The following is a 23,486-nucleotide window of genomic DNA, read 5'->3' as shown; positions in this document are numbered from 1 at the left end:
CTCTGAACAAGGCAGGGGTCTGAGAGTGGTCCCCCAAGTGTCTGTGAGGAAAGCCTGTCCCTTTTCCCTAGCACATACAAGCGGGTGGGTTCTACAGATGGATCATGGGCACCCAAAGTTTTTGGTTGTATGGACTAGGAGGTACCAGTTATCCTTGGACCCCTGTCGTGGGTTGCTGGGTGACCTGAGTGGAACCACCAGTCCTTACGCCCGTGATGTGGGTAGGTGAGGACCCTGTTCAATAGGCAAAGTGGTGTCAAATATCAAATACCCAACTCTTTACCACACAGCTGAAATGGTTGCAGTCTGCCAACAAGGGCCTATTCTCCTGAAATAGGCCCACACAGGACTGTGCAAGGGGAAAGGTATTCAAAGTCCCCGGACAGCTTATGCCTCTACAGGAGCCGCTTCTGTCCTGAGCTCTCCCAGTTAGTGGAGCTGGCAAATTATCTTTTCCCCCAGTTGTGAATTTATTCCTATTCCAAGGCTGGAAGGATGGCTCAGGCTGCTTAATAGGCCTGTCTCAGGCACAGGGAAATCAACAGCCACTGAAGTGGCTTGGGGGCTCGGGGTGCATTAAAATATATGCAAGTACTTAACTTTTGCTGAGAGTGCTGTTCTTCTCTGGTTCCAGAGGTGTGAGTAGGCAGTGCAGCTGGCTGCTTCTCCCTGAGGAAACTGCGTCCGAATGCTAGTAGCAGCCTGCCGCAGCTGCTCCCGAGAATGGTGCCTGAGAGATCCCGTCAATTCAGGTCTGGCAAGTCCTCTCCACTTCTGAACCATCTCTCACCTCCCCCTGCAGCTCAGTCCATTTCCTAGCTCTGCCTTTGATGTTCAGGGCTCCTAGCTTTTCATGAATATAATCATTTCATTTGTTTTTCGAGGTCTTTGTTGTAAGAGGGATAGTGGGAAGTGTCTGGCTATTCCACCATCTTGGCCCCACCACCTCTAATTGATTTTTTTCCTTGTTCTTCCCGTTGTTAATTTCTACTTTGATGGCATTGTGGTAAGAGAAGATACTTTGTATTATCTCAATGTTTTGGATTTTGTTGAAGGTTGCTACTCTGGAGAACGTCTCATCCACATTGGAAAAGAATGTGTACTTAGCAGCTGTTGGGTGCGGTATTCTATATAAGTCTATGAGGTCAGTTTGGCTGATTTTGCCTTTTAGCTCTTTTGTATCTTTGTTGAGTTTCTTTCTAGATGTTCTGTACTTTACCGAGAGTGGTGTTTTGAAGTCTCCTGCTATTATTGCGCAACTGCTAATTTCTCATTTCAGTGCTGTTAGAGTTTATGTATTTTGGAGCCCTGTCATTGGGTGCATAGATGTTTATTATGGTTAATTCTTCACGATGGTCTCCCTCTAATCATTATATAGTGGCTTTCTTTGTCTTTTATGGTGCATTTTGTTTTAAAATCTCTTTTAACTGAGATTAGAATTGCACTCCTGCTCTTTTTTGTAAGTAATTTGCTTGATATATTTTTTCCATTCTTTGATTTTTAATAAATTTGTGTCTTTGTTTTAAGGTGTGTCTCTTGTAGAGAGCAGATTGATGGATCCTTTTTTTTTTTTTTTTAATCCATTCTGTCACTCTGTGTCTTTTTATGGGTGAATTTAGGCCATTTACTTTCAGTGTAATTATTGGTAGGTGAGAGTTTACTGCTGGCATTTTGTAGTGCTTTTTGTGTGTGTGGTGCTGACGTTTTCTTTGTTCCTCTTACTTTCCTGTGCTGAATTCCTTTTGTTTGTGGATTTATTTTATTTTTGTAGATTTTGTTTTTATTGAGACTTTATGTTTTTCTTCTTTATTTTTATGAGTAGGTTTGTTAACTTTCTTTGTGGTTACCTTGAAATTTACCCTTATCTTCCTAATTTTGAACCAGTCCTTTATTACTTGGTGTCACCTTACCTTCCTCTCCGTTAGAAAGTTCTATACGTACACTGTTCATTCCCTCTTTTATCGTTCTGAAGTTTTTGTCATTTACAGATTAACTACACTGGTTCCCTGTTGTAAATCTTTTAGTTTTGATTTACCCTTGAGAGTTCATATCTGGCTGATGCGGTCTTGTGTCCTAGATTTAGGCTGTCATCTGATATTGTTGGTTCTCTAACTGAAAGTCTTCCTTTAATAATTCTTGTAAGTTTGGTTTGGTTTTTACACATTCCCTTAATTTCTATTTTTCTGGAAATGTCCAAATTTCACCATCATATTTGAAAGAGAGTTTTTTTTTAATTAACTTTTATTGAGCTTCAAGTGAACGTTTACAAATCAAGTCAGACTGTCACATATAAGTTTATATACACCTTACTCTGTACTCCCACTTGCTCTCCCCCAATGAGTCAGCCCTTCCAGTCTCTCCTTTCGTGACAATTTTGCCAGCTTCCAACCCTCTCTATCCTCCCATCCCCCCTCCAGACAGGAGATGCCAACACAGTCTCAAGTGTCCACCTGATATAATTAGCTCACTCTTCATCAGCATCTCTCTCCTACCCACTGTCCAGTCCCTTTCATGTCTGATGAGTTGTCTTCAGGAATGGTTCCTGTCCTGGGCCAACAGAAGGTTTGGGGACCATGACCGCCGGGATTCCTCTAGTCTCAGTCAGACCATTAAGTATGGTCTTTTTGTGAGAATTTGGGGTCTGCATCCCACTGATCTCCTGCTCCCTCAGGGGTTCTCTGTTGTGCTCCCTGTCAGGGCAGTCATCGATTGTGGCCGGGCACCAACTAGTTCTTCTGGTCTCAGGATGATGTAGGTCTCTGGTTCATGTGGCCCTTTCTGTCTCTTGGGCTCTTAGTTGTCGTGTGACCTTGGTGTTCTTCATTTTCCTTTGCTCCAGGTGGGTTGAGACCACTTGATGCATCTTAGATGGCCGCTTGTTAGCATTTAAGACCCCAGACGCCACATTTCAAAGTGGGATGCAGAATGTTGAAAGAGAGTTTTGCAGGATGTATTATTCTTTATTATTATTCTTGGTTAGCATTTTTTTTTCTTTCAAGGTTTTATATATGTTATCCTATTACCTTCTTGCCCGCATGGTTTCTGCCAAATAATCAGAGCTTAGTCTTATTGTTTCTCCTCTGTATGTGACTTTTTGTTTTTCTTGAGCTGCTCTCAGAATTTTTTCTTTGTCTTCAGTTTTAGTGAGTGTGATTATGATATTCCTTGGTGATTTTCTTTTGGGGTCTATCCTATATGGGCTTCACTGAGCTTCTTGGATGCTCAGCTTTTCATTTTTCATAAATATTAGGGAAGTTTTCTGTCAGCAATTCTTCAATGATCCTCTCTGTGTTTTCCATTTTCTCCCCTTGTTCTGGAACTCTGATCACTCACATATTTTTGCTTTTGATTGTATCCCATATAATTCTCAAGGTTTCCTCATTTTTCTGTATTCTTTTTTCTGATATTTCCTCAAATAGATTTGTATGTAAGTGTTTGTCTTCAATTTCACTGATCCTGTCTTCCATCATTTCAAACCTGCCCCTCAGCCCTTTCTGAAATCTTGTTGTTTATTTTTGGATTTCTAATTGTTGTTTTTGCATGATTTCTAGTTGTGAATTTATTTTGGCATTTTGTTCCTGTATTGTTTTCCTGAATTCTTCAATTTTTTGTCTGTATTTTCCATGAATTTGTCTGCCTTTCCCATGAATTTGTCTATTTTTTCCTCATTTTTGCTTCAACTCTTGTATAGCTCTGAATATTACAGCTTTGAATTCCCTATCAGGTAGTTCTAGTGCCTTTTTTTCTACTGGAAATTATCTGGTGTTTTATTTTGGGCACCTACTGGGACCATCCTGTCCTTTTTTTTTTTTATGTTTTGATATTGTCTGCTGTTTTCTGGACATTCAGTAGTTATTTTCTTCATTTATCAACTGTAGATCTGTTTTTTTTTTTTCTTGCTTTTTAGTTTTTTATTTGGTTATGTCTGAGCAGACGGGCTGTGCATTCTTTGTTGTTTAGTCATCTTTGGTCACGATAGTTTTCACCTCCTTGCCCAAAGGGCAGGGCCAGTCTATCATCTGTGGTGCAGCAGGGCAGACCCAGCTGAAGGGGAGGGGCTGGGAAGGGTTGTTTGTGGCACATACTAGGGCTGACAGAGTGGCCTGGGAATCTGTGCTGGGCAGGTTCCAGGAGGCTGTGCCTCTGCTGCTAGGGGTGTGATGGTCAGCACAAGGTGCAGATAGGCAGGAAGGAGGGGGGATTTGTGATATGTAGAGCTAATATGGGTAAGGGAAAGAGAAGAGAGAAACAGGACCCAAAAAATAAAAGAGTGCTAAGGGAGCTTGCCGTTGGTGTGAAGAGATGAGAAACCAAGAAACAGAGAAAAATAAGAAGTAAAAAAAGAAAAAGAAGTAACTAGATAAAAATTTGGAAGAGGATAAAAAAGGAAAGAAAAGCCCCCAGGGGTCCCACCAGGGCAGCTGCAAAGACCGGGGAAATGGGTCCCAGAATGCACAGTATAACCTGGCTACAGGGGGTATAGATGTCACATAGCACCTGGTATTCAGGAGAGAGGAAAAGAAGGTAAGTACAGAGAGATGTGAATTAAGAAATGAAGAAAGACAGAAAGGTAAAGAGAGAAAGAAAGAAGAAATGCCCCCATGCATGCCACCTACAAGTCTGCACTGATTAGGGGGGTGGCTCCTAAGCCGTGCAGTGCAGCCCTGCTAGAAGGGACTTCTAAGCTGCAAAAAGAAAAAGAAAACAAACAAAACAAAGAAAAAAGAACCCACTGGCATGGTGTTGCAGGCTGGGGGAGTGGTTCCCCAGTCAAGCAGCACTTCACAGCCTTTTGAGAGGAAGCAAAGATGGTACTTGGAGCCAGGTGTTTGAGAGAAAGGAGGGGGAGGTGGTGGGAGGCATGGAAGAAACTAAAAGAAATGGAAAAAAGCAACATCAGCAACAGAAAAATGGCATTTGGGGAGCCGGCCAGTGTGGGTGGGGTGAATCCAAGCAGCCTGGGACCAAAGCAGTTGCCTCCAGGCCAAGAGACTGGAAGCAGAGGAGGTCGAGGATGGAGGAAGAAGGAGAGGGGTTAGGAAAGCATATATCGCTCATTACTGGGTGCTCTGTCTCCTGCTGGGAACTTCTCGAAGCTGCTTTCCATACTGTTTGTCCACTGATCTCTGATGTGGGTGGGGTGAATCCAAGTGGCATGGATTCTGCACTTTCTGGCTGGCCCAGCCACTGCAGCCAGCCAGGGCGCTTGGAGGTAGAGCAGCGGGGAGAAGATGGGGGGTGGGAAAGCATGTATCTCTGGTTACTGGGTGCTCTGTCTCCTGCTGGGAGCTCTGTGAAGCTGCTTTTCTGTGCTCCCTGTTTGCCAATCTCCAACAGGGTCCAAGATGGCAAACCTCTGTTGCATTAGCTGATAGGGGACCTCCACACGTATCTCTCTTCACTCTGTTTTCTGTCAGTTTCTTATTCTATCCGGTGCTTGGCTGAGTTTTTTGTCTCTTCATTTGACACCTCGGGTTCCAGAGGTGAGGTTTGTCTCTGTTTTACTTAGTTTTTTGGGTCTTTGCTGTGGAGGGATGGTGTGGTGCTTCTGTCTGTGATGCCGTGTTGGCTGGAAGTTGGATTTAAATCTTGCTTTGCCATTTAGTAGCTATGTAATCTTGGATAGTTATTTAGCCTTTCTATGCTCCAGGTTTTTTTTTTTTTCTGGGAAATGGCGATAATAATAGTCCTTACTTCATAGGCATATTGTGCACATTCAATGAGTTACTGTGCGTAAAAACTTAGAACAAAGCCTGGCATGTAAATACATATAAGTTCTCAGCACACAATTCCTGCCCTCAAGTAGCTTAGAGTTTAGTTGGGGAGATAGAACTCATACATTAAATGATGTACATCCATTACATGTACATAATAGTACATGCCACCCCGTACCGCTAGATCGTATGTAGTTAAGCCCTAGGATGTGGTAGTGAACCAGACAGTCTTGGAATAACCTGAACGTGTCAAAGAAACAGGGGAAACAATAAAGGCACTGAGTTCAGAGCATTAGGGAAGTCCTTTAGGGTGGAGTAGTCAGAGGTGACTTTATGAAGAGGTGGGACTTGGCATAAGCCAAAGGATTGAGTAGATGGAGACGGCAATACAGTGGGGAAAAGAGAACGAGGGCTTGGAGGATGGCGGCAGTGTCAGGTTCCTATTTGAAATGCCCTTAGGAAGCCCCTCCACGCATACCGTTCTAGTAAAACAGTAATCTGAGAAAGAGAAACCAGAAAGCTGGCCTGGTCCTGTGAGCTAGGTCTTAGTGTTGCTACAGGCTCATCTGACACTTGTAGCAACACCAAACTAGGTCTTGGTGTTCTGTTGAACATAGGTAATTTCACAGAACATCAATATCAGACAAGGCAATCCTGTGACTATGATGGATCAAGACAGAAACAAGACCACTCCATAATGTCTGAACCCAGACAAAATAGGAACATTTTCTAAACCATAGAAATGCTGAACATTCACCCCTTCTGGCTAATATAAGTGACTGCTGTTTCTTTATCAATTACAGCTTGAGCCTCACTCTAGTCTACACTCCCTCTAGATGAGATTTATTGAAATACCCACTCGTAGAATTTCCCCAGTGTCTGACAGCATCCAATCTAGAATGAACTACAGCTTCCTTTGATCTCCACCAAGTTACCCAACGAAATAAGTCTTTTCTAATACCCTCTTGTTCAGATGCCTCATGGTTCCCCATAGTGTATGTTCTTCCTTACTGTAACAAGTGATAAACCCAACTTGTTCAACTACAGGTGTGTCCCTGATGATCTTTGGCTGACAGACATTGATAGTATCACTAAGATGATTGAGGGCAAAGGGAGCAGATCTACCACTCAGCTACACTTCTAGAATTTGAGGAAACAAGCCAAGAAATGGTAGAAACAAAAGCAGCCCCACCTCACACAACACAGCAAGCTAAGTGAAATAACAGAAGCTAACAGGGTACTGTGGGGTCAGAAGAAAACCTTCTTCCAGCAACTTCTCTTTAGTATCTTCTGTGTCTGAGGCACTGGAGAATACATCAGTGAAGCAGTGAACAAGATTATGATTATAGATATATTTGTTGTTGTTAGGAGTTGTCAAGTCGATTTTTGACTCAGTGACCCCATGCAACAGAGTAGGCTGTAATTTTTACAGGAGCAGATTGCCGGGTCTTTTCTCCCATGGAGCCTCTGTGTAGGTTCCAACCACCAACCATTACACCAGGGCTCTCTCTCTCTATATATATGTGTGTGTGTAAAATTGTATTTTATTTTTTCCTGCTCTCATGGACAGAGGGAAGAGTCCTGCGAAGGCTTGGAAGCCAGAAACAGCAAGTATGTTCATTGACAGGAGAGTCTCCCAAGAGGCAGTGTAGCCTAGTGGCTGAGAGCACAGCTTGTGGAGCAAGCCTACCTAGATTTCTATTCTAGCCCTCCCACTCCTCAGCTGCCAACAGAGCACAATCCCACAATCCACTGCATATAGTACTTTCCTTTTGCCTGATTGCCCCTCAGTTATGGGGCTGACTCAGCTCCTGTCTGCTGCTGTTCCTACAACCAACACTTGGACAGTGTCTTTCCACTTTCTAACAAGTCATTCATCCAAGGCTGGTTTTTCTCTATAATCTCTGGCTAAGGGCTCAAGGAAGATGAGTACAGACTTCAGGATGGGTAAATACAGAGTCCCACATAATGTACTTATTCTTTGCAGCAGGAGACAATTACAATTGATGCTCATATGGGAGCCCTGTTGTAGCTATTTTTTTTTAATGCTTTATAAGGATATAGACTTTATGGCATCCCCCAGGCCATTCTCAATTGTGTGTTTATTGAACATTCACTTGGATTTCAAACTGTGCTAACCCACTGAGGGGGCAGGAAAGGCGATAAAAGTAAGATATCTGACACTAACCTTATTCTCAAGGAGTGTACAGCCTGATTGGGAAAGACGGTAAATCATTGGTAAATGGAGCAAGAACATGGGTACAGAAGAAAAAACAAAAGAGAAACCATTGCTGTTGAGTGGATTGCAACTCATGGCAACCACATGTGTGCCAGAGTAGAACTGTGTTCCACAGGGTTTTCAATGACACCCCTCGGTGGGTTTGAACTGCCTACCTTTTAGTTAGTAGCCACACACTTAACCATCTGTACCATCCAGGGACTTACGGTACTTTGAATGCCACTGGAACTTGTCCCATACACGCAGGAGGAACTCATCAAAGGACGAACTCATGGTGGGCAAGGTGAATCTGGGAAGACTGTGGAGGCAGAATGGGGAGAAAAAAAATTCAGTTCAAAGTGGTTTTGTCGGGGCGGACACTTCATTCTTTATTTTTAGTATAAAATGAGTGGCAGTCCCTGGGTGGTACAAAGCGTTAAGCACTCTGCTACTAACTGAAAGGTTAGCGGTTTGAACCCACCCAGAAGTGCCTCAGAAGAAAGCCCTGACCACCTGCTTCTGAAAGATCACAGCCACGGGAAAAAAAAATCCTTTGGAAGGCAGTTCTAGTATGAGACGCATGGGGTCACCATGAGTCGGAATCGACTACAACTGGGGGTTTTTTGCTGTTTTTTTTTTAAATAAGGTGAATTGGGATAATTAAATAATTTTGAGGGAGTTGTGTAATGATCTTTTGGAGCCAACTCAGGATGTCCCAAAAAGAGTGTTAGAAATTATCATTTTTTACTGTCATCCCAGCTCTCCAGGGAAATGCTGCTGAGCAGCTGACCGAACATTTCACCAAATATAATCTTTCCCACCTGTGGAAAAATCATCGACTCATAAGCGTGCAGAGGCCTGCAGCCTCTGATTTGAACGGTCGCCAGGAAGGATTCCTGTATCACTCCCACAACACCTCCCCCAGCTCCAACAAGTGCCTGATAATCTACCATTAGAGTAGGATTCCTTTGTATTAAGACATTGACTCCCTTATCAAATCCTGTACTAGGGGTGGAAGAAGGGAGAGGTCGTGTGTCACCTGAAGCCAGTGTCAGACATTCATAACTTGTGGATTCATGTATAAGATTCTGTCAACCAAACAAGAGCTAGAACATGTTTTAATAAGAGGGAGGAGGGAGAGAGGGTGTCATGAATTGAATTATGCCCCCCCCCAAATGTGTGTATCAGTTTGGCTAGGCCTTGATTCCCAGTATTGTGTGGTTGTCCTCCATTTTGTGATAGTAATTTTATGATAAAAAGGATTAGGGTGGGATTCTAACACCCTTACCCAGGTTACATCCCTGATCCAATGTAAAGGGAGTTTCCCAGGGGTGTGGCCTGCACCAGCTTTTATCTCTCAAGAGATAAAAGGAAAGGGAAGCAAGCAGAGAGTTGGGGACCTCATACCACCAAGAAAGCAGTACCAGGAGCAGAGCACGTCCTTTGGACCTGGGGTCTCTACGTGGAAAAGCTTCTAGTCCAGGGGAAGATTGATGAGAAGGCCAATAGAGAGAAAAAGCCTTCCCCTGGAGCTGACACCCTGAATTTGGACTTTTAGTTTACTTTACTGTGAGGAAATAAATTTCTATTTATAAAAGCCATCCACTTACGGTATTTCTGTTATAGCAGCACTAGATGACTAAGACAGAGGGTGAGAGCACTGGGTGCCTGACCGTGTGTATGGTGGGGAGTGAGGGCGGGGAGAAGCAGACCAATAATTAATTGACAACTTTGCTGAGGTCCCATCCTGCCAACATGTGTATTCCTACGGCCCACTGGTGAGTATCACCCCCTCAATGCCCAGCCACAGCCCTTGTTAGCCATGGAGCTATTCCATCCACTGACAGCAGATGGCACTCAAGCATTTCTAAGGAGCAAGAAGCCTGACCGCTCAGATTCTGCAAATTGGTCTTTGCTCCCTGTCTGTGTGGGGGGGGTGGGGGGGGGTGGGGGTGGGGGTGAGGTGGGGGTGATGTGGGGGTGGAGGTGAGGTGGGGGTGAGGTGGGAGTGGAGGTGAGGTGGGGGTGGGGGTGAGATGGGGATGGTGTGGGGGGCGGGTAGTGGAGGTAGAAACAGACTAAGAAGCTACCTAGAGATATTATGTAAACCCTCCAGTTGGGAGAGAAAGAGAAAGGCAGATCATCCTTGTTGTTTGGGGCACACCCTTCACCCCCAGTAGGAAATAGCAGCTAATTCAAAGACAGAATATATGATTCCTCTGATTTTAGAACTGCTCAGTCCAATATGGTTGTCACTAGTTACATGTAGGTATTTAAATTTACTTAAAATAAAATTACATGAGAACTTCTTCTCAGTTGCACTAGACACATTTCAAATGCTCAATAATCACATGTGGCTAGAGGCTACAGTACTAGACAGTGAAGATATAGAACATTTCCATCATCACAGAGTTTATTGGATGGCACAGTTCTAAAAAAGGATTAGGCTCTGGGTACCCAGAGAGGAATATGGTTGATAAAAACACCGTGGATGGGGCTGGGAGAGAAGGAGATCCCAATTTGGAAGACAGGTGAAGGTCTTTGAGACAAGAACTCAGTCAGTCAGCCCCACTGTAGTAAGGCTGCCACCTCCTTCCCATAGCCCCCTAGTCACACCACAGGCTTTAAGGAGATTTTCCTGGCTGCATTTGAATTTGTTCTTACTTGGTCTCCCCTATGAGTAAGGGCACCCATGGACAAAACAACAAGCATCCTGGGTCCCTCAAAAATAGGAAGAAAATTGACTGGTGTTGGCCTCCTCATCGGGATCCTATTAACAGTGTGGCTAACCCAGTCAAAAATATCTGAAGAAATCACAGGATGGTGATCTAAGACCCCCACCATCCAGACAATTTTATGAAAAGCAGCTAATTTTGAGCTTAATGGAGCAAGAATGGACCAACTCATTGGGCCTGAGAGACAGCAAAAATTGTGTGTGCTGGAAGGGGAGGGAGCTGAAGGGACTTTGATCCAGGAAGCAGAGAACCAGAGGACTGATTTCATGTGCCCAAAATTCACACACACACACACACAAAAAAAAAAAAAACTCCCAGCTCCTACGAAGGAGAATGGGATATGTGTACTTATGGAAGACCAGGTAGGGTTCTGGAAAGCACGGCAAACAGAAGTCTCTCAATTAGTTTGCCTGTGTGTCAAGATGAAACTATGGCTTTTCAAGAGATTGTGGAAAGAGCAGTGTATTGTCACTCTTGGAAGCAACAACATTAATTAACAAAAGACATGGAGGAGCCAATGTGAAGGTAATTTCCCTTGGAGATCCGTTGTCCAGGATAAGTTTCTCAAAATGTGGTCTAGATGTTGTTGTTGTTGTTAGGTGCCGTCGAGTCGGTTCCGACTCATAGTGACCCTATGTACAACAGAACGAAACACTGCCCGGTCCTGCACCATCCTCACAATCGTTATGCTTGAGCTCGTTGTTGCAGCCACTGTGTCAATCCACCTCCTTGAGAGTCTTCCTCTTTTCTGCTGACCCTGTACTCTGCCAAGCATGATGTCCTTCTCCAGGAACTGATCCCTTCTGACAACATGTCCAAAGTATGTAAGACGCAGTCTCGCCACCCTTGCCTCTAAGGAGCATTCTGGTTGTACTTTTTCTAAGACAGATTTGTTCATTCTTTTGGCAGTTCATGGTATATTCAATACTCTTCGCCAACACCACAATTCAAAGGTGTCAATTCTTCTTCGGTCTTCCTTATTCATTGTCCAGCTTTCACATGCATATGGTGCGATTGAAAATACCATGGCTTGGGTCAGGCGCACCTTAGTCTTCAGGGTGACATCTTTGCTCTTCAACACTTTGAAGAGGTCCTTTGCAGCAGATTTGCACAATACAATGCATTTTTTGATTTCTTGACTGCTGCTTCCATGGCTGTTGATTGTGGATCCAAGTAAAATGAAATCCTTGGCAACTTCAATCTTTTCTCCGTTTATCATGATGTTGCTCATTGGTTCAGTTGTGAGGATTTTTGTTTTCTTTATGTTGAGGTGTAATCCATGCTGAAGGCTGTGGTCTTTGATCTTCATTAGTAAGTGCTTCAAGTCCTCTTCACTTTCAGCAAGGAAGGTTGTGTCATCTGCATGACACAGGTTGTTAATGAGTCTCCTCCAATCCTGATGCCCCGTTCTTCTTCATACAGTCCAGCTTCTCGAATTATTTGTTCAGCATACAGATTAAATAGGTATGGTGAAAGAATACAACCCTGACGCACATCTTTCCTGACTTTAAACCAATCAGTAACCCCTTGTTCTGTCCCAACAACTGCCTCTTGATCTATCTAAAGGTTCCTCATGAGCACAATTAAGTGTTCTGGAATTCCCATTCTTCACAGTGTTACCCATAGTTTGTTATGATCCACACAGTCGAATGCCTTTGCATTGTCAATAAAACACAGGTAAACATCCTTCTGGTATTCTCTTCTTTCAGCCAGGATCCATCTGACATCAGCAATGATATCCCTGGTTCCACGTCCTCTTCTGAAACCAGCCTGAATTTCTGGAAGTTCCCTGTCAATATACTGCTGCAGCTGTTTTTGAATGATCTTCAGCAAAATTTTGCTTGCATATGATATTAATGATGTTGTTCTATAATTTCCACATTTGGTTGGATCACCTTTCTTGGGAATAGGCATAAATATGGATCTCTTCCAGTCAGTTGGCCAGGAAGCTGTCTTCCATATTTCTTGGCATAGACGAGTGGTCTAGAGAGGAACCACGTATAAGAGACTCACCTCGGGGGGGCGGTTGTTAACCTTACTTATTTCTGGGCCTTAGCCCCACCCAGATCAATTGAATCAAAACCTCTTGGGGTAAGGAGGCAGTAATCAGTAAGTCATACGAGCTACTGTGGGGATGAAACTTTGAGAACCTCTGGGCTAAGACCTCCATGGTCTACTATACTGTGGATCACACCTTCCAATAAGACTAATGAGCCTCTCTTAAGTAACTCCAGGAAGCTCTGATCCTTCTTGATGCACTCATTAAGGCATTGTGACTAGATGAAGGCACTTATTAGAAAGCTGCTGTCTCCAGCTCCCAGTTTAAAGTGTGGACCTTGAAAAGCACAGGCCTAGGTTGGGGTTCCCAGCTAAAGTCAGGTCTGCACTTTCCAACTAAAGAGTAGCTGAAGGCCATTAAGAAAATTAGTACCTACACTTTGGTGTTTTAGAAGCAAGAGTTTGAGTTGCACTGGTTCATTTTCAAGGATGGTCAGAGGTGGAGAAAATCATAGGCTAAGTTCCCCCAGGGACCTGGCTTAGCACTTAAAGTATATAATAAAAAACCAAACCCATTGCCATGGAATGGATTCCAACTTATAGCAACGCTACAGGTCAAAGTAGAACTGCCCCATAGGGTTTCCAGGGACTGCTGGTGAATTCGAACTGCCAACCTTTTGACTAGTACCCAAGCTTATATAATAGGCCCTCAGTATTTAAAAAAAAAATTATACTAAAAAAAAAAATACTAAAGCAGTGTTAAATGGAATTGAAATAGGGAAGGACTAAAACAAAGGTTCTCAAATTTTGGTGTGATTCTGAACACCCTGGGTATTGAAGCACATAGGTTGTTGTTTAATCGTGAAGAGTCCCTGAATCCATCTCACAGAGCCTGATTCAATAAGTCTGGGGTGGGGATGGGGGGGTAGGAGGTACAGCCCATGCACTTGCAGGGTTAACAAGCCCCTTCCTTTCTGTGATGCTGCTGTGGGTGGTCCTGAGGCTACACTTGGAGAAAGCCTGGTTCAACCTCACTAAATTCCTACCAGAGATCTTATCTCTGTACTTGGGAAAGGCCCTCTGTTAGGGATTGAATTGTGTCCCCCAAAATGTGTGTCAACTTGGCTAGGCCATGATTCCCAGTACTGTGTGATTGTCTACCATTTTGTCATCTGATGTGGTTTTCACATGTGTTGTAAATCCTACCTCTGTGATGTTAATGAGGTGGGGTTAGAGGCAGTTATGCTAATGAAGCAGGGCTCAATCTACAAGATTGTTATGTCTTAAATCAATCTCTTCTGAGACATAAAAGAGAGAAGCCAGCAGAGAGACATATGAACCTCATACCACCAAGAAACCAGAGGCAGGAGAATAGCACATCTTTTTGACCCAGGATCCCTGCACTGAGAAGCTCCTTGGTCCAGGAGAAGATTGAGGAGAAGGACCTTCCTCCAGAGCCAACAGAGACAGAAAGCCTTCCCCTGGAGCTGATGCCCTGAATTTGGACTTCTAGCCTACTAGACTGTGAAAAAATAAATTTCTCTTGTTGAAAGCCATCCACTTGTGGTATTTCTATTATACCAGCACTGGATGACCAAGATACCCTCCCTTTCAGCGATTTTCTTCACTGGCTACTTCAGCTGGCAGATGATGGGACTTCATGGCCTTGATCCCTAATCAAGCTCATGAAACCCAAGTCAGCACATGGGCATGGGGAGACTATCTGCTAACAAAATCTGCATCACCGTAAGCTTTAGAAAGAGGTTTCTTCGGTATCTTGTTATTTCAGCTGTGGAGTAGTAGAAAGATCAGAAGCTGACCCTGGTGATCATGACTATCGTTGATTAAAGTCATTAAAAAGGGGGAAGTTAGAATCGTTCTTTCCACTGGGAAACTGAGGATTTATAGTTAATAAAGTACATCATTTAGAGGATATTTTACAAAGAGATTAGGGTCCCTGATTGGTGTAAACTGTGTTTTGTTTTTTTTTTAGGTCCTTTTTATATTTTTTAGTTGTACTTTAGATGAAGGTTTACAGAACAAACTAGTTTCTCATTAAACAGTTAGTACAAACATATTTTTGTATGACATTGGTTAGCAACCACATGACACATCAACATTCTCCTTTCTCAACCCTGGGTTCCCTATTACCAGCTTTCCTGTTCCCTCCTGCCTTCCAGTCCCTGCCCCAGGGCTGGTACACCTCTTTAGTCTTGTTTTGTTCCATGGGCCTTTCTAATCTTTGGCTGAAGGGTGAACCTTGGGAGTGACCTCATTACTGAGCTGAAAGGTGTCCGGTGGCCATACTCTCAGGGTTTCTCCAGTGTCTGTCAGGCCAGAAAGTCTGGTCTTTCTTTTTGAGTTAGAATTTTGTTCTACATTTTTCTCGAGCTCCGTCCGGGACCCTCTATTGTGGTCCCTGTCAGAGCAGTCAGTGGTGGTAGCCGGGCACCATCTAGTTGTACTGGACTCAGTCTGGTGGAGGCCATGGTAAACGTGGTCCATTAGTCCTTTGGACTAATCTTTCCCTCATGTCTTTAGTTTTCTTCATTCTCCCTTGCTCCTGAAGGGGTGAGACCAGTGTTGTATCTTAGATGGCTGCTCACAGGACTGAAAAGTTGGAGGTTTCAGTCCACCCAGAGGTGCCTTGGAAGAAAGGCCTGGTGATCTACTTCTGAAAAATCGGACATTGAAAACCTTATAGAGCACGGCTCTTTGACACACATGGGGTCGCCGACAGCAACTGATAAAAGCAAAGAAATTCCTCTCAAAGCCAAGCAGGCCCCAATTGGGCCAACCTCATTCTAGACAATTTTTATGTGTTTCTGTTGTGTGCAGCTAGACAGACCAGAAGGCCATTAAGGAAATTACCCAATCTTGGAAACAATACTGAAGACTGTACTTTAAGAATTTCATTGTTAAAACCAAATTGGAATGGAGAGACTTTGAGGGAATGAAAAACCAGCTGGGAAAAGACAGCTGGGCTCAACTGAGTGGGCTTTGCAAACAAAGGGAGAATTAGTCTGGTATGCTTGCAAGTAACAGTTTATATATGTATAGATTCAGAGAGTGTTACGCTGGAAGGGACTTGCATTAACTTGTAGATTAACTTGTAGGTTAATCTTCTCACATTACAGGTAGGAAACCAAGGCCCAGAGAGGTGAAGACACTGGCTCGAGGTGGCACATAGCTATTTAGGGGCAGAACCAGGAGCAAATCCTAGGTGAAGGCAATGCATGTTCGTTACTTATGGAGTGACTTTACAATGGTATGAGATATATCTAATTTTGTTGGTAGGTGAAGAAGTTGGCAGGTGCATGTGTCAAGACTTTAATGGGTCACTATGATTTTGTATACCCTGCATCACCTGGATACTTCTCTGCCAGACAATTGTAGCAATTTAAATTTAGGGAAGTAGTTTTTGCAGCACAAATTCCTTATCAACTTGTTACAAACTGTTACATACAGTTTATCCCTTTCATGAATGTATTAATTTTCTTTTTTAATTTGTTTTGATACCATGTGTTTAATGGAAGCCTTGCTCAATCAAGGAGCATTTCTGAAATTTTGTTATGAAATATGGATTTTGATACACACTATGTGGGACACTTATGTTCCTTGTGACTCTGGGGGTAGGATTATATGGGGCATATACGTCACTCTGGACTTAGGGGGTACAATTATGTGGGACATATATGTCCCTCTGGACTCTGTACTGCCTTCTAGATCCCTTGACAGGTGGATACAACATATGATGCCTGAAAACATGGTATTGGTGCAAACATGGAATCATCCAGAGAAACGCGACGTCCAAAAAGCACACAAGAACCTGGAAGTATATTTACAGGGCTTATCTCATTGTACAAAACCAAGAGAGACCATTTTTTTGCACAATCACACCTCCAGGATGCAACATCTCATACAATACCCTGTAAGAACAGTTATTTGCGTCACAGGTCCGTTTCTTCCATTTCAAACAGTTATACAGGTCCTCATCTGGTGGCAACACATGCTAATCAGTGGTACAAAACCCCAACCCGTTGCCATCGAGTAGATTCTGGCTCATAGTGATCCTATAGAACAGAGTAGAACTGTCTCATAGGGTTTCTAAGGAGCAGCTGGTGGATTTGAATTGCCAACCTTTTGGTTAACAGCTGAGCTCTTAACCGCTGTGCCACCAGGGTGCCATCAGTGGTATAATAGCTTCCCAATAAACCTGAGAGGCAGAAAATGTAGGTGGGTGAACGTACATTTCATTACTCATGAAAGGGTTATGGAGAGTTGAAGGAAATCAGTATCCTGGAACTGTACAGGATAAGTCACCCAAGGAAACATGTTTGGGCAAAATATAATGCTTGTTCTATGCTAAACACTTCTATGTGGAACATCTCATTCAATACTCAAAGTGCCTCATGAGCTGTTGTTGGTTGCCATTGAGTCAGCTTCAACTCATGGCAACATTATGTATAACAGAATAAAACATTGCCCAGTCCTGTGCCATCTTCATGATCATTGGTATGTTTGTGCACACTGCTGGTTATGGCTTCGATCCATCTCATTGAGGATTTCCCTTGTTTCTGCTGATGCTCCACTTTACCAAACATGATGTTCTTCTCTAGAGATTGGTCTTTCCTGATGACGTGTCTAAAATAAACAAGCCAAAATCTCACCATCTTCACTTCTAAGGAGTATTCTGGTTGTATTTCTTCTAAGACTCATTTGTTGTTCTTCTGGAAGTCCACAGTATATTCAATATTCTTTGCCAACACCACAATTGAAATGCATCAATTCTTCCTCTGTCTTCCTTTTTCACTGTCCAGCTTTTGCATGCATATAAGGCAATTGAAAAGACCATGGCTTGGGTCAGGCACACCTTAGTCATAAGCTTTGTGAGTCAGTACCTTTATTAGCCAGATTTTACATGTGAAGAAATTGAGGTACAGCAAGGCAGATTGCTTAAAGTCTCATGGCAACAAAATATCAGGAACAGGATTTAAATCCTGTCTGTCTGACTCTAGGGCCACTGCCGGAAACCATTAGTATTATCTTCATCCTCATTTTATAGAGGGAGAAACTGGGGCACAGAGAGGCTGAGTAACTTGCCCAAGGTCACGCAGCTGTTAGGTGGTGGAGGTGGGATTCAAACTCAGGAAGTCTGTCTCCAGAGTCCACGCTCTGAACCACTAAGCTCTGATCTGTTAAGAATTTTTGCAGCAGAGTCTCAATACATTTTAATTTACTCCTGATCACGTGCCTTGTACATGAATTCTAAAAAAACCAAACTTAGTAATTTATTTTTTGAATATTATTTGTAGATTAAAATAACAAAATTGTGCAGAGAATAAGGAAACTAAACTAGGAGAAAAATAGTTTGGCCAATAGTTAGTCATTGGTTCCTGGGCCTGTTTTTGTGTTTGTTTTTATTTTGTTGCTGTTGCTACAAGGCAGAGAGTCCACTTCTATACTGAGCTCCAAAGTGAAATTAATATCATATGCTATTATATAAGCAGAAAACATTAAAGCCAAAATGGGTCTTAGTGTTCTAGTTGCTTTCATGCTCATCCTTTTTGTTTTTCGCAGATGAAGTTGAGCCCTCAAAAGGGGAGATGTTTTGGTCAAGATCACATATCTGGTTAGTGAAAAAACCAGGATTTGAACGTGTCTCCTGACTCTGTCACATGGGTGATTTTTGATTCAAATTCAACAATTTCAAAATTGAAATTTTATTTCTTTAAACACGATCCTTCTCCTAGGATCTGTGTCTTTGTCAAGAGCATCAGATTCACTCCTTTTCTCCCCTGGCCTTCCACCAAGATTCTTCCAACATATGAAGGGTATTTGGGCATCATAGAGTGAAAAAAAAGACCCAAGTGTAAACTACATTAGGAAAATCATTACATACCAAGGGCTGGAGGGAAGGGGAAACAGGGAGTCATTATTTAGGAAGCAGTGTGTTTCTGTTTATGGTGATGGGAAATTTGGCGCCAACAATGGGTGATGGTTGCACAACATGATGAATGTAATTCAGATTGCTGAATTGCACACCTGAAAAATGCTGAGTTGGCGAATGTTGTGTTATATATATTTTTACAATAATAGAAATGAAAGTCACTAAAAGTGATTTAAAATACTATATGTTTGTGTGTGTGTGTGTGTGGTTTTTTTAATCAGCTTTGAATTCCATGGAAACCCTGGCAGTGTAGTGGTTAAGTGCTACGGCTGCTAAGCAAAGGGTCTGCAGTTCGAATCCGCCAGGCACTCCTTGGAAATTCTATGGGGCAGTTAGGGTCGCTATAAGTCGGAATCGACCCGAAGGCACTGGGCTTGGGCTTGAATTCCATGGACAGGAATGACCACTGGGCCAAGTTTTGTGCTCTTGAAGGAGAGCACAAGATTTACAGGTTCTTTCACATCCCAGATCACAATTCCAGCATTAGAATCAGAGCACTTAGGAATTAGCTTCTTGGGCAATAAATATTTTAAGAGGTATGAAAAAGGACAGTGTCCTAATTCCTCACATATTCAACTTATGTAGGAAAAAACATGGTAAAGCATATCAATGAGCTGATCTCAAACAGGGATATGAGCACCCTTCTCTGTGGTTGTGCTCTCACTTTCAGGAGGGACCTCAAGACATAACTGATTCTATTGGCCACTTAGTGGGCAAAATAAGAGCTTGCAATCCACTACGACCAATCCAAAATAGTCCTTTGTGGCAGAAGTGCACACTACACATTTAGACAATATTAAATGATCCCCATTCACCAAGTCAATTTTTCCATTTTCCTAGAGAAGAGTTTTGCTGCTAATACCTTGAGAGGACAACTGGAGTGCTGTTAGTTATGCTCCATATCAAACTTTGGTCATAGATATGTTAGTTATTTTATGGTAGAGATCGATGAATGCTGAAACTGTCTTCAGAATCTTCAAGGCCAAGGTCGTCTATTTCATGCGTTATCCCCTTTGACAGTAACAGCTCCAGAATTCCTACATACTCGTTGCTGTTGATTCTGACTCACGGTGACCCTATATGACAGAATAGAACTGCCCCAGAGGGTTTCCAAGGAGCGGCTGGTAGATTCAAACTACTGACTTTTTGGTTAACCGCCAAGCTCCTAACCACTGCGCCACCAGGGCTCCAGAATGTCTACATAGGAGGGACTTAAGTGTAGCAATCTTCTTGGAAGATGGGTCTAGAGGTTTGATCCTTGAAGTTGTGTTTGCATAACAAGCACACAGTATAATAGATTGTTTGTTGAGGAGTGGCTGATGGGGCTTGGAGAGGAGCCTAAAGCCACATATGCAGCAAGTCAGAAAATGCAATTTACAAATCAATTTACAGTAACAAAAATATAAAGCAACTAAGGATAAATACGGAAATCCTGGTAGCGTAGTGGTTAAGTGCTACAGCTGCTAACCGAAGGGTGGGCAGTTAGAATCCGCCAGGCGCTCCTTGGAAACTCTATGGGGCAGTTCTACTCTGTCCTATAGGGTCGCTATGAGTCGGAATCGACTCGACGGCACTGGGTTTGGTTTGGTAACGAAGAATATAACAAAATTTTCAAGATCTTTCTGGATAATAAGACATTATTGAATGACTAAGAGACAGTTGCATAAATGATGAGACTTGCCAGATTCAAGGACTTCAAAATTCAATATTTTACTGATACCAATTGATTAAAAATTGAATTATAATTTAATTCATTCTAATCAAAACCCCATCAAATTTATTTGTGGAATTGACCAATTCTAAAATTTATATTGAAGAGCAAAGGATAAGAACAGCTAAGATACTCAAGGAAAAAGAATAAGGTGGGGAACTTACAGGATTCTAAAACTTGTAATAAATAACTCATTGTAATTCTTTAATTAAGACACTGGGGTGTTATCTCAAGGCTATGCAAATCAGCCAACGAAGCATAAAAGAGATCCCTGAAACAGACTTATACATATATGGAGTGTCGTAGTGAAACACCAGATTTATGTTCTTGCTAGAAATGAAAACAAAGAGGTTTATCGAAGGATAAAAGTTTCTCGAAACAAGAGAGACACATGCTACCAGGCAGGATGCTGCAGTGTGTTCCAAATTGCAGGGAGAACAGTGAGGTTTTTATTAGGTAGTGCAAAAACAAAAGGCCGGGAGGTTGCAGGCGCCAAGGGAGGGTGGGGGGCAGTAAAAGGAAAAGAAGAAAGTTACAAGGCGTTTATCAAACCCATAAACTTTCTTAACATTAATTTGTAACTTAACATTAATCTCTAACCTCCTGGAACATGTTTGACCAAGATATTCTTCTTAGTATCAGTTAAGTCTGTTTGTGAATATCCTGGGGAACAATTGAGCCAACTTTCTGCATGTTTGCCTCTCCCTCTTATCTTAAAATCTCCTTAGTTACAGATTTACAAGGAGCCAGCAGAAATGCAGCAAAGGCCTCAGTAAGTGATTTAGGATGAAGCCTAATTTAAAATGTCCTAATTTGAGGCGGTCAAAGTAGAAATTTAAGGACTATAGGGCTAAATTCTGGTTACAGAGTTACAAGACAATAGCAGGGCTTCATCTTTACTTATCAGTATCAATTCTATTTCTTAACCTCCTGGGAAATGTTGACAAAAGCAATTTCTCTAGAGCAATCTGCACAAACATTATTATTTTTTTCTTTTTTATTGTACTTTAGATGAAGGTTTACAGAACAAGCTAGCTTCTCATCAAACAGTTAGTACACATATTGTTTTATGACATTGGTTAACAACCCCACGACATGTCAACACTCTCCCTTCTCGACCTTGGGTTCCCTAATATCTGCTTTCCTGTCCCCTCCTGCCTTCTCGCCCTTGCCCCTGGGCTGGTGTGCTCCTTTAGTCTCGTTTTGTTTTATGGGCCTGTTTTTGGATGAAGGGTGAACCTCGGGAGTGGCTTCCTTACTGAGCTAAAAGGGTGTTCGGGGGCCATACTCTCAGGGGTTCTCCAGTCTCTGTCAGGCCAGTAAGTCTGGTCTTTTTTTGGGAGCTAGAATTTTGTTCTACATTTTTCTCCAGCTCTGTCAGGGACCCTCTATTGTGATCCCTGTCAGAGCAGTCAGTGGCACCATCTCGTTGTACTGGACTCAGTCTGGTGGGAGGGCATGGTAGTTGTGGTCCATTAGTCCTTTGGACTAATCTTTCCTTTGTGTCTTCAGTTTTCTTCATTCTCCCTTGTGCCTGAGGGGGTGAGACCAGTGAAGTATCTCAGATAGTCGCTCACCGGCTTTTAAGACCACAGACACTACTCACCAAAGTGCAATGTAGAACATTTTCTTTATACACTACCTTATGCCAAATGAGCTAGATGTTCCCCGAGACCATGGTCCCCACAGCCCTTAGCCCAGCAATTCCGTCCCTCAGGGAGTTTGGATGTGTCTGTGGAGCTTCCATGACCTTGCTTTGTACAAGTTGTGCAGGCTTTTCCAGTATTGTGTACTGTCTTACCCTTCACCGAAGTTACCGCTTTTCTATTGTCTATTTAGTGTTTTTCCCTCCCCACCACTCCCTTCCCTCGTTACTATCAAAGATTGTTTCTTTTTGTGTGTAAACCTTTTCATGAGTTTTTATAGTAGTGATCTCATAATATTTGTCCTTTTGTGATTGACTTATTTCACTTAGCATGATGCCCTCCAGATTAATCCATGTTATGAGATGCTTCACAGATTCATCATCATTCTCTATCGTTGCGTAGTACTCCACTGTGTGTATGTACCATAGTTTGTTTATGCATTCCTCTGTTGGTGGACATCTAGGTTGTTTCCATCTTGTTGCTATTGTGAACAATGCTGCAGTGAACATGGATGTGAAAGTCTATTCATATAACGACTCTTATTTCTCCGGGATATATTCCTAGGAGTGGGATTGCTGGATCATGTGGTATTTCTATTTCTAGCTTTCTAAGGAAGTACCATATCGTTTCCCAAAATGGTTTTGTCATTTTCCATTCCCACCAGCAGTGCATAAGAGTTCCGCTCTCCCCGCAGCCTCTCCAACATCTGTTATTTCCTGTTTTAGTGATTCGTGCCAGTAATGCTGGGGTGAGATGGTATGTCATTGTGGTTTTGATTTGTATTTCTCTAATGGCTAGATCATGAGAGTTTCCTCATGTGTCTCTTGGCCGCTTGAATGTCTTCTTTGGTGAAGTGTCTGTTCATTTCCTTTGCCCATTTTTTATGCACAAACATTCTTGAAAAACATCTTTTAACAATCGACTCCTCATACAAGCTAAAACCCTGATCCCTGCTTCTTTTATATTACAAACAGTTAAGCTTTTACAACAAGCTAAATTGTTTTGTCAGAAGAGCAGAAGTGAAGATTTCAGGCCTAGCTGCAGCTTAATTTAAAATGGAGTTTTTAATTTTAGTTCTTGGGTAGCTATCTAGTTATGCCAAAGTGCCTCCGTTTTAAGATTTGCTTATTCAGGCGACTTGATTCATGATAGGGCTGGAATTGCAGACGGGGGAGGCAAGTTTCAGGGAGCTTTTCAATAAATGGTGAAGGGAATGATCCCAGATAGGTTATTTATATGGAAAAAAATTAAATTGGATTCCTACCTTACACCATACACAGAAATCAATTCCAGATAGATTAAAGACTTTAATGTGAAAGCTAATGTTGTTGTTAGGTGCCATTGAGTTGGTTCCAACTCACAGCAACCTTATGTACAACAGAAGGAAACACTGGTCCTTCGCCATCCTCACAATCATTGTTATGCTTGAGTCCATTGCAGCAGCCACTGTGTCAGTCCATCTCGTTGAGGGTCTTCCACTTTTTCGCTGACCCTCAACTTTACCAAGCATGATG

This window comes from Loxodonta africana, chromosome X (assembly GCF_030014295.1).
Source record: "Loxodonta africana isolate mLoxAfr1 chromosome X, mLoxAfr1.hap2, whole genome shotgun sequence".
Classification (NCBI taxonomy): Eukaryota; Metazoa; Chordata; class Mammalia; order Proboscidea; family Elephantidae; genus Loxodonta; species Loxodonta africana.
This window is presented reverse-complemented; position numbering follows the sequence as displayed.